The sequence below is a fragment of the Phallusia mammillata genome, chromosome 1 (genome assembly GCF_965637545.1).
Source record: "Phallusia mammillata chromosome 1, kaPhaMamm4.hap1.1, whole genome shotgun sequence".
Classification (NCBI taxonomy): Eukaryota; Metazoa; Chordata; class Ascidiacea; order Phlebobranchia; family Ascidiidae; genus Phallusia; species Phallusia mammillata.
The window spans coordinates 24,249,055-24,261,092 of record NC_137252.1 but is presented as its reverse complement, the minus strand read 5'-3'; the positions used below and the strand labels follow the sequence as shown (position 1 = coordinate 24,261,092).

The 12,038-nt window shown below is 37.4% G+C and overlaps 1 long non-coding RNA gene across 1 annotated transcript; it reads left to right on the top strand.

The window, feature by feature from the left end:
* Positions 1 to 10,835: 10,835 nt before the first annotated feature.
* On the top strand, positions 10,836 to 11,588 carry LOC145212873 (uncharacterized). Its single transcript, XR_013856801.1, has 2 exons — positions 10,836 to 10,934; positions 11,372 to 11,588. It is a non-coding gene; the product is annotated as an uncharacterized LOC145212873 (long non-coding RNA).
* Positions 11,589 to 12,038: the final 450 nt, after the last annotated feature.

Sequence of the window (12,038 nt, the reverse complement as noted above, 5' to 3'; positions counted from 1 at the left end):
ACAATCAGCATTACCTTCTTATTTTGACCCCAAAATTTTTGTGACAATTTGGTGGCAATATTTTGTGGCAATGAGTGTTAAACATTTTTATAGTCACCCTTTATTTTGCGTAATATATAAATTGGGTTTGAAAAAAATATGGCTATTTCAGGAATATATACTGTAAGGTATTTTACCTTCGTTTTTACCAATGACTACTCTGATTACATTGGAAAATCTATGCAACGAATTTCGTGTAAAAATGGAAAAAATAGGCACATCTTCAAAATATTATTGTAATATAACCCAAGTATTTAACCATAGTAGCTTCAGGCTTCGGTGCGATGAACAAATGGTTTAAAATTGTATGATATTGTTTTGCAGCTATCTAACTATAAACTATATTGAATACAAAATACTTATGATAATAAAATTTAAAATAAATTGCCTATTTTGACTGGTGACGTTTACTACAATCTTGTCGCCACCAAAAAGCACTAGGAAGAAAAGAAAACTGAAATATGTAGGTTAAAATTTATTTTCCCGCCGCGTGAAAAAGTATTTTTGAAAACGCTATTCGGCAATTTCGCTTATGTGTGCCTTTGAAAACTACGTAAGAAAATTTAATGTGGCCGGAGCTAGACAAATTTGGTATTTGTAAGCTTGTGTCATACAACGCAAATAAAGCATGCAGGCTCTACATTTGAATTCAAAATGAAATTTGCAGATTTCCACTGTTTGCATGAAAACCAATTAAGAATGTTGATGTTCATTGGGTGCATAATTAATGACATTCCATATTCACTGTTTGAGATTCCTTCGGTCATTTATGTAAATAAGCACAAAGCTTCAATCAGCACTTTTAACTTAAAAATTGAAGCTGATAGCTATTAGTGGTTATTTTTACAAACGTGTAAAAACTATTTTCGGTACTCAACGGAATTTTTAGAAACATTTTCTTCACACATTGCCAGAAATACATGTTGATGATCAGTGCCGGAAGACATCATTAAATTAAAATTGTCTGCAAGGTCCAAATACAACTGGTTTGTCTCACCAAAAGTGTTTCGGTAAAGCAGGCTTTGTTACACCGCGTAGATGTTAATTTTACCCGATGAGTCAACTTTACGACAGCGGGTTTTCCAAAACCAGAAACGAGTTGGTATAAGTAAGGCCCAAACGGTATTAATGTCTAAACCAAAGCGTTTGAGCAAAGCATCGTTTGCACTCTAACTTTGCAATTAAAACTCAACAAAAGCTGCGACATGAAGGTTCTGTACTGCGTAGCTGTTTTAGCCTCCGTCTTGTTATGTGCGACTCCAGGTAAGAAAATATTTGTTGTTAGTTTGTGAATAAGGTAAATAATACTTTTTTCTGCGTGTCTGCAGATATTTACGACAACGTTAAAGCGAAATATATGCATCTAAAAAAGAAGACGTTACGTTTTTTATCTTAAAACTTACAGAACGGTATAAAGGTGCTGATTTACATCTAATGCTAAACAACGTTCAAAATCGAAAATTGTTTTGATTTCCTTCATAAATTTAGTTTGCATTTATTTTCTTTAAGTTGTAGTCCTTTTGCTCAACCAAAGACAGTTGAAAGACAGTTTATGAATTATGCCTGGCAACAACAGTATTAAAATTGCGGATTTGCCCTTCATGCAGAAAAAAGATTTCAACTTGTAAACTTTGTGTAATTAAACAATTAATTTCAAATTTTCTTTTTACACAGTCGAAGTTTGTCCTGAGAACGAGGCTTACCATTCTCCATGCGCTTCAAGCGATTTGTCCTGTAGCGCCTTAGCAGCAGGTAAAATTCAAAGTTGTTCGTTTGATTGTACCCCTGGATGTCGCTGTATGCCTTGGTATTGTCGTGATGACTCGGAGCAATGTGTGCCTATAGAACTCACAGATTTTCCACAACCTTCACCCGAGCCGACACCTTCTGAGGAAACAACAGGTTCACAATAGCCACGAGCTTATCCTAAGTTCAAACCTACTGAAGTTATAATACTGTTACCATCATTTTTGTGTCGTTATCACCTTGTTTGAAATTAGTCAAGTTTGTTTGTCATAAGTTGTCTTCTGTGTGTGCTCATACCGAAAACGCGTTTATCTTAATTTCACGTATGGTTTTCATGTTTTCCACCATAATCCCTTTTCACATCTTTTTGTTAGGTCCACGTTTACCTTTTACCTGTTTAATTGCTTCTTGGTACATTGTTTTCCACTAAATCGGAATTTGACCGTTGGCACATTTTGCGCCCTTCACACCTTTTTTTAGCTCCTCTCCTGTCGCGTTTGGCAGCATTCCAGCTACAATTTCAGGTGTAACCATAACTAAAAAAATCCGTTTGGGCGATGATAATTTAAGAGTGGGCTTCGTGACTTGTGAGTTTCCTTGTTTCTTTATTAGTTTTGTCGCGAGACATTTTTCGTGGGTTTTCAAGCCCTTTTGCTGTTGTAGGAAGTTCTTCCCGACTGTCGTACTGTTAAATTCTCTTGAATTTTGTGCTGCGCAGTGACTTGCCTATATCATACAGTTTTAAATAGTGCTTTAAATAAAGACTCCAATGCTCAACGGGTGTTTTTCGTAGCTTCGACCTGTTTAAAGCCGAAATTAGCACGGAATTTCAACACGTGATTGCTATTTACATTTTTAAGGGGGCCACAGGTCCTACAGGGTTACTTGAAGGGGGCCACGAAGCCCAAAAGCTACTTTTAGGGGGCCACGGTCCACAAAAGGTTCCACTGTCCTAGACCCGATTATCAAAAACCCTTAACAATAAAGCTAACAATGGTGCGACCATAGAGCACTAATACTAGAGAGGTAACTGATTGTTCACTCAAGCGTGAAATCAATCATATCTTGTCTTGTTTAGCAAATATATCTATTTTTTGAAGCAATAAGATTTTTAACAACTACATTCTGTGGAACACAGTTTTAGTTTTGCAAAAAAAATAGACAAACAAGGAATTGCGGCACTTTTTTTCTGATCAACCTCTGCAGATTGGTCACGCTTGGATGCTCCGTTGCCACGTGACCATTTTCATTGGTTTTTGCTTCTAATAGCATAGGACGTTTTAGCTTTTTTTCCAAGTTTGTACTAATAAATGAAAAGCCAAGCAGCCGGTACTTATTTTTTTGCGATGCAAAAAGTACTATAAGATGAATTTAGAAGAAGCAACATGCTTAAGGAGAAAAATCGACCTAATTGTTATTGAAATTGATCAAGAGACCAGGGCAACCAGTGTTGAATGTCCAGGAACAGCGTACAGGTTGTCTCACTGCTACCAAGACCGATGTATCACCTCGAGAAGTGGAAGATATCTATTCTACTGCTGCAAAATAGCTAAAAGTGTATCAGTAGATGTACCAGACGTTTGTACTGATGTCTGCAGCCGGCAGGTCATTCATGCAATCAACTATACAGCAATCTTTAATAAACAACAAACCAGAACTTTTGTACAAAAAATATGCGCAAATTCGCAAAAAATGCATGTGAAGTTCTTGGAATGCAACAAGTTGTTTCTACTAATTTGTCCAACATTTATACTGCAGACAATTTGCAACACAGATGTGCATGGGGACCCATTTGTTTTGTGTCAAATAAAAACCTAAAAAATGGTTTGTGCCAAGTTGTCCACCAGGAAATTTTATCATACCTCTTTGCCAAAATGGTATTCAGGATACATTTCTACTTGCACAATGGAGTTTAGACTTTAAATTTTTTTAATTCAACAAAAAGTGGTCTAAAAAGTCAACATCAACCTCTATTTTATTTGAAACTTATTGGCCACCTTAATGTAACTGTCTTAAAACAACAAAAAAACATGTGCCCAAATAGTGTATATTTTTGGTCGCAATGTATACAAGTAAAATAAAAAATACTGCACTTCAAAAGCGAAATGATTTGTTTTCTATCTTCTTGTTCAATGTGAAATCCCTCCTTTGAAAACCTTTACTATACACATTTTGTTCAAGTCTTCAGTTAAATTTCCATTCTTGAATTTATTTACATGCTTGTTTGCCAAGAGTAAATGTCTTAATATAATAGATTTGTTCTGGTGCACACTGCAAAAAAACCTTCACTGTAAATGTCATAACATTGGCAACAAATGTCAGTTGTTTGAAGAAAGTAGTAATTATATGCTATAGGTTGGGGTTTGTAATTTGCTTGGGTTTAATAGGATTCTGAAAAACCATACAGTTTTTGCATGTCCTAGAGTAAAATGTGTCTCTTTTTGGAGTCTTGGGAGTAAATGCAGTGTGGATTTTACACCGCCACCTGTCTCCAGCTATGCAATCATAGTTTAAATCACAAAAAAACTCAGATAAAAAAATGTCATAAGGAAAGGTACTAAAATTCAGTGAATTAAAAAAAATGGTAGAACAGCTCTAAACAAAATAAATAACCACAACATACCTCTTACAGGGTTACAAAAGTAGAAAAGGTTCTTTGAAAACATCAGCCTTGAAATAATTGAGACAAATTTGGGACCAGAATTTACCAAATTTAAAACTTTGTCTTGGAAAGTACAATTTTTGGTTACTGCCAAGTGATTTTTATGTACATCCATATTGAAGTAAGCGGAACTCACGTTTCCGTATGTCACATTTTTAGTGGCTACCCGGTATGGCCAGTGTCTTGTAACCAGCTGTACTGATGAGACCTTACACGTAAAAACAGTGTGCACTATCTTCAACTTTGCCTTCATGATATTTTTTTCCAGATTGTGGTATTATAATACATATAACAGACATAAATAACCCTGACAAGTTAGTTTAATGACAATCAGGGACACGCGAGTGTCGTTTTAAGCTCACTACTTACAGCTTTTGAGCTTTTGGCCTTAAAACTGTAGTGTACATTGCTGGAAATCGGCGATCTTACCCGGAGCATCCAAGCGTGACCGATCTGCCGATATTTAGGAGTGTCGCCTCTAGTATTAGTGCTCTATGGTGCGACCCATGTCATAAAAAAGGTTTACTAATATTTTCAGTGCAAACAGTTTTATCCCAAAGTCTGGATGTGACGTCACGCTGAATGATGTGATAGTCATCCGGAAGGACATAAAAAAGACCGCTATTTTCTCCCTCCCTCCAACAAGAAAAATTGCCATTTACATTAAAAATGAGTGTCAATTTATTGTAGACGGCGTTGGTTGGGGACACCGCGCCAAAGTGGTGCAAAGTTACCCAGGGACAAATCAGAAACCAACACGAGGCCACCAACACGAAAAACTGATTGCTCCCTGAGGGTACTTCCCCTTTAGCCGATAAAACGGTCAACATTAACCCCTTACATTTGGGGTCAAAGGCGTTTTGCTTGATTGGATTTTTTTTTGGTCTGTGCGCAGTTTGTTGTTAGATTAATTCAATTAACGTTGTGTGCCAGGGCTCGCAACCTTTCCAACGGCGACTGCCGATTTACTTGTTACTTTCATGTGGTAATGACTTCGCGTGCTAACATTTTGGTGGGTAATAGTGATTTGTGCCAGGTGATCGTAATAGTAAGCAGAAAGCAAAGTGTTTTGTGCAAATAGAGTAAACTTTAATACAACAGCATGATAGAAACTGAAAACAAGCAGTGTAACAGGTTAAATTTGTGCCAGGGGTTGCCGACTTCTATTGTACGCTTACCACGAGCAGCAATTAGCTCTTAGATGAGATAATCTCTACGATGAAGTAGTTTCTTATAGTACTGTGTGCTATTTCAAATGGTAACTATCTGTGCAATTTTTGTTTATTTAACCTTGCTGTTGAACTGGCGAAAAAGAATTGCCAGACTTTCAGTCACAAGCAGTTGAGCTACGATATCTAATTCATTTTTAAATAAGCTTAGTTTAAAATAAGATATCGCCGCTCAACTGCCTGTGACTTAAAGTCTGACGATTCCTTTTTTGCTAGTTTAAAAGCAAGGAAATGAGAAAGAATTCTATAGACAGTTACCATTTGAAGTAGCACACAATACTATATTAAACTACCTCGTTGTTCATCTCAAGTAGCTTACAATATAACTTACAACATAATCGCTGTGTGGCTACTGTTACGAATTCCACATGCATGACATATATATTTTAAAATTCACACTATCAATCAGGACAGAATACATATCCTACATTTGGTGATTTTCGTTGAATCAATACGTAAGTAAAAAATGTTTAGCCTACCAATCTAAGCGCTGCGACTTGCTCGGCCCAGTACTGTGCTGAAAAAAATGTCATTTAATATATCGAACACAAGTTATACACCTATCCACATATTTTCTCGTAAATGTAAAAGCACGGCCACATTGGAATAGCCTACATTCCAGCTGGGGTGAGGTTTAATGTATTATGCCCTAACAGTGTTTTTTTAAGGTGTTTTGGGGGACCGAAACGGTCCCCCAAATTTCTCCAGCAGTTTCCCAAAATTCCCGTTTAAGCAAATATGGCTATTTTTTGGTATTTAAATGAAACACTTGCGGTCTCTTAAAACTACTTAGCGGTCACCCAAACCAAACCTTAAAAAAAACCTGTGCCCTAATATAATAGTGACGGTAAGGTGTACTGAATTGGGTGGGGTTAAAAACTAACACACCCTGTCCTTGCCTAAAAGGGATTCAGCATTTTCCTGACGTCAGCAAAAACTGCTTTTGTGGAAAACGATAAATCTGAAAAGCTGAATCACGGGATAATCAGTGGGTGAAAATTGTTCGCATATGTATAAAAAAGTTTTATTACAACAAAACTCACCCCAAAGTGTCACTTACCATGAGCATTTTTACCTGTTTCAGCTGAAGTGATGTACCGCGATTCAGCAGTTTATTGCATTAGAGCTACTAACACGATACCTCCCGGGAGATTCACTTTTACAAGGGGGCGTAAAGCGCTGAATTTTTTATTTAGCGGCTAAAGAGGGGTTGGGTTGGGAAATAAGTTTTTTATTTTTTTACATTAGTAACTACATTTTTGGGTTAGTTTTATTGAATTTTAAATGCTTTACCCCGACCCTAATAGCCCTAACCGTGAGCATTTTTGGAGATATAACGTTTTAAATGTAAAAAAGTGCTCTTTGCGCCACCTGCCGAAAATTAGGCACTTTTGGGTATCCCGGGAGATATTGTGTTAGTAGCTCTGTAACTGCCCTGCACGTGTAGGTTATACCTCGGTTTAGCCAAGGTGTGTTCTTTTTTGATAATTATCTCACGTGAAGCGCACTATCCACAGCGATATTGATTCCCAACACAGCTTTGACAAGCATTGTCTGTGACGCCATAACAGCACATTGCAGTGTAGAACTTCATGTTTCGCTGTGCGGCAGTGAATGCTGATATGTGCCATGTTGTTTATTTCTGTTTAAGCGCAGTAGTTAATGCAATGATTTCATGTAGATTTATTTTCGTCTCTGCATTTTGATCTGATCGCTTAAACAAGATTAGCAACACCTATCTGTGTGGAGAGTTTGTTAAAGGCTTTTAGGAAGCGCGTTTTTTATTTCCCCATGTGTGACGTTCCACGTTAAGCTCAAAACATGCACAAAGCTTTACAAATCCCGTTTCACTTGCATCGTTTTACGTTTTAAAACGATTACCTTACAGTTAAAAAAGGTTGTATATGTACACAAGATTAGAAAGATAAGGACAATATTGCATTACATTGTGCACAACTATAATCACAGAAGCTACAAAAAAGACTATGTTACATTTGCGTCTAAAAGCAGTGAAAGTTTTCACCATTCTTACACAGAGCCATAGCAGAGACAAACTCAGAAAAAATGTCAATGATAAACACAAAATATAGTCACTAATGTAGAGACTTCTGTGCTATGTATACTCAACAATCAATTAGGCCTCTATTCAGGAAAGATGCAGTCGTACACAAATTTGCCCGCCTTTATTCCAGCGTCGACTGAAGTAAACCCGTTAAACTTCGCACCACAAGAAGCACATTCAAGGAAACATGATCCACATTTGGTCTTTTGTCTGCATAAATAAAATCATTGGATTTTTTAACAGGAGGCTAACACCGATCTACTACATAGTTTTATTTTTGCAACTTATCTGTGTACAGTTCACTGACTTCGACTTCCCATTTTTTTCTATCGAAAATTTTAGGTAAATTTTAAACACCGATACTTTAAAACTGCGATACCTGTAACGAAACTTTGTCTGTATGTGAATTAGCAATTTACCCTTTGTACGTGTTGATTCCACATTTCGCAGTACAAGCAGTACATTTGTGCGCACACTCTTCTTCTAAGAGCGCACTGAACCATGATGTTGTTGACCTTTCATCTAAAAAAAGTTTAAATGTTAATGTCATAAGAGACTTTCATCGTAGGCAAGGACAAGAACATCAAAAGTTACCTGCATTTGAATGGCCGATCACCCAAATGATCCCAAACAAGGCAGCAAGCCAATTCATCATTTTAAGCAAGACTTAAATGTTACAATTAACTTATTATTGTCCTTTAATAAACCTATTAACAAACATAGCCTGCCCTAGCCAATAATCTGAGCACAGACGGGTTATCCTTTCCCAGCAAAGCGCTTGTTAAAGCTGGCAATTCGGTTCCCCATTTAGACTAAGATTTTCTTTTGTTGCAGATAAACGGGGAAGTCCTACCAGCAAGAATCGAGTTTCTAGGGTAGGCTCTTGACTTTTTCGATCGCTGTTGACAAGACGCACAACTTTTTTTCTCCTTTCTTGAAATTAATTTTATTTCAACATGACTTTCCAATTTGGTAAATGCCAAGCACATAATGGTGTTGCAGTAAGGTTGAATATTCAAATATTTTTGGGTTGATTGGTCCGACCATGAATACACAAAAGTGACCAGCATTCGATCTACATTGTCAGTCAGTCTTTTGTGTTGCTTCAAAACGACAAAAGTTAACATAAACAATACTGTACGTACGTTTTTCGAAAGTTACCTGCATTTAAACTAACATGAAGCAAAATGGCACGGGATACAATACTAACTGTTTATCGTAGAGTTAATAGTAATACCGCAAACAATGAAATTGCTGTTGTAAAACGACAGTTAACCTAGGCTATACAACTATACCCAGGCGACTTAACATGGCCACATTTGCAATGCGAAAAATACAGATATAAGACACCGACTCGTATGGTTCTCACTAAGATCTAATAAACTTGTGTAAACCCTTGTAAAAGACGAAACGACAATAAACCTGTCGAGAAAATAGCACCACAGCCAACTTTTTCGGGTTTTTTTCACTCGGGTATTTGCAGGTTAATGTTTTCCCCTTTTTCGGCTTCCCTTTGTTCGTTTGCAGACAGAAGGGGAAGTCCCACCAACAAGACTTGACTTTCTACATTTCTTCCCGTGTCATTTCACGATTGGTTGTTCGTTGTGGGTTACTCCTGTTCAGTTGGTTTCTGGGCATTACACCTTCTTTCTAGCGGTTTGCAGGATTTAATCAGAAGGTGTACCCGACCCTTAAAATAAAAACAACTAATATTACTTAATGCTTTAATTTAAGGTTCGCCGTAACATGAAACTTCGACTTTCACTTGGAAACTTCAACTTCGACGCCAACGACTTTATGGTTTTCTGGTATATGTCGTACCGCCCGGCATATTTAAACTGTACGTTTTTTGCTTAATATCGATGTTACGACTCGGGATATTTCAACAATTCGTTATAACTTACATGTTTTATCCACACATTCCTACACAATACCCGCATTGTATCTTACAACCTCCCTCTATATGGGCCTCCTCTTTTGATGCCATTGGTCCTTTATCTATAGTACAATAAACGTTACTGGCACTTGCAGTTTGCTATCGCAGGCAAGGACAACAGCACTACAAGTTACCTGCATTTAAATGACCGATCAGCAAAATGATACCAAACAAGGCAACAAGCGAATTCATTGTCAAGTTTTCAGCAGTTCGAATATAACGGGCGACATCGCAACAAAAAAATGAGCTGTGAATTTACCGGAAAACCATATTCCGCTTTTTGTTTAAAGTTTGTACTTAGTTTTCGACTGAAGCAATTTACGGCATACCTTCAACTTCTCAAAAAGGTGATGTTAGTTGTTTTCATTTAACAGTCATATAAGCGTTGTTACAAAACCAAATGCATGAACAAAACGCTGCGGGGCATTTCTAAATGCGACGTAACATTAATGGAAATTTGAAGTGTTGTCACCATTAATGATGATACAATGTCTAGAAACTAACCAAAAAGAAGTCACCCACAACGAACAACCAATCGTAAACCGACACGAGTGGAAACCTAGAAAGTCGAATCTTGTTGGTGGAACTTCCCTTATTGTCTGCAAACCAAAAAAGGAAACCGACGATTTGCTGGTCGAGTCAGCAATCAGCAATCATTGTTACCATAAACGCCTATGTTCCGTTGCACAGCCTAGCAGAAATTCCCAAACCTGGCTACTGTGAGTTCTTACGTTAGTAGTTCTACCCTGGGAAAGCGGCATAAAAGTGTCAACAACGGTCGGAAAACACAAGAGCTCGAGAAACTCGATTCTTGCTGGTGGGACTTCACCGTCTATCTCCAAACAATCTTAGTCTAAATGGGGAACCAAACTGCCAGTTCTAATGTGCGCTTTGCAGGTTGGAGAATGACCTGTTTGTGCTCAGATTACTGGCTTACTTAGGTTTGTTAGTTAATAGGTTTACTCAAGGACAATAATAAGTTTGTTGTAACATTTAAGTCTTGCTTAAATATAACTTGACAATGAATTGGCTTGTTGCTTTACTTGGCATCATTTTGCTGATCGGAAATTCAAATGCAGGTAAATTGTGGTGGTGTTATGCTTCGTGCGATAGCAAAGCTCACAGGTCAGGAACATTTAAAGTTTATTCTATAGGCAAAGAATCACTGGTATCAAAGATGACGGTGTACATAAAGGGAAGTTGTACGACCGAATGCACTACTTGTGCTCTTTGGGAGTGTGGATACAAAATGCACAATGGGTAAGTTGCTAATTTACATGCAGACAAAGCGTCGTTTTGGACATCGCTGCCTATTATTCCGTGGTTAGAGCATAAGTCACCAAATTACGGCCCGCAGGCTAGATGTGGCCCGGCGTCATTTTATCCAGCATTTGTAATTAAACAAAACGGTTGGAAAATTTGGTAACGTAATACGTTAAAGATTGCACAAACCTGTGGAATGCATTCTAGTAATAATTTTGCCTGGTATAACAGGATAACAACGCATAGGTATGATGTAAAATCGGTTCGTTACGTCACATACAAGAGCAAAGATTTTTCCGGCCCGCTGTGAAAACAGTTTGGGTAGAGTATGGCATGACAGTAAACTATATGGATAATTTGTAAAAAAATGATGTAGTAAACATGCGTTAGGGTTAGACTCGAGTTAAAAATTATCCTAAAGTTTATAACTGCAGGCAAAAGAACGCATGTGGATCATGTATTGTTGGCTGTGCTTCTTGTGGTGTGATGTATGGAGGTTTTCCCTATTTGGGCGCTGGAATATGGGCCGGCAATTACGTCTATGGCTTCATCTTTGAATAGATGCCTTGATTGTTCAGTGTACATATAACACAGAAGTTGCTACACTATTGCACTATATTTGTGTTCATAAGAGGTCGTGTATTTAAATTTGGCAACCAATATATGAAAAACATGTTTGGTATTGTATATTCTTGACTTGAAATTATTCGCAATTTACCCTTCACGACTCATTAAACAAGTAATAGAAAAACGAATGTAATTGATTTTTCCCCCATGCTATGTCTCAGTGTAAGAATCTGTGATTGTAGTTGTGCACAATGTCCCAAAATCTATCTTACTAATCCTGTGTACAAATATAACCTTTATTAACCATAAAGTAATCGTTTCAAAATGTCACACTATGTAGGTACAACTTGGGTTTTGTAAAGCATTTGTGCTTGTTTGAGGCTTAACGTTGAATGTCACACAAGTGGAAATAAAAAGGCGCTTTCTAATTTCCAACAAACTCTGCAAACAGATAGGTGTTTGCGAATCTTGTTTAGGAGAACAGATCAAATTGCAATGTGGTGTTATGACGTCACACGCAATCACAGCTGTGTT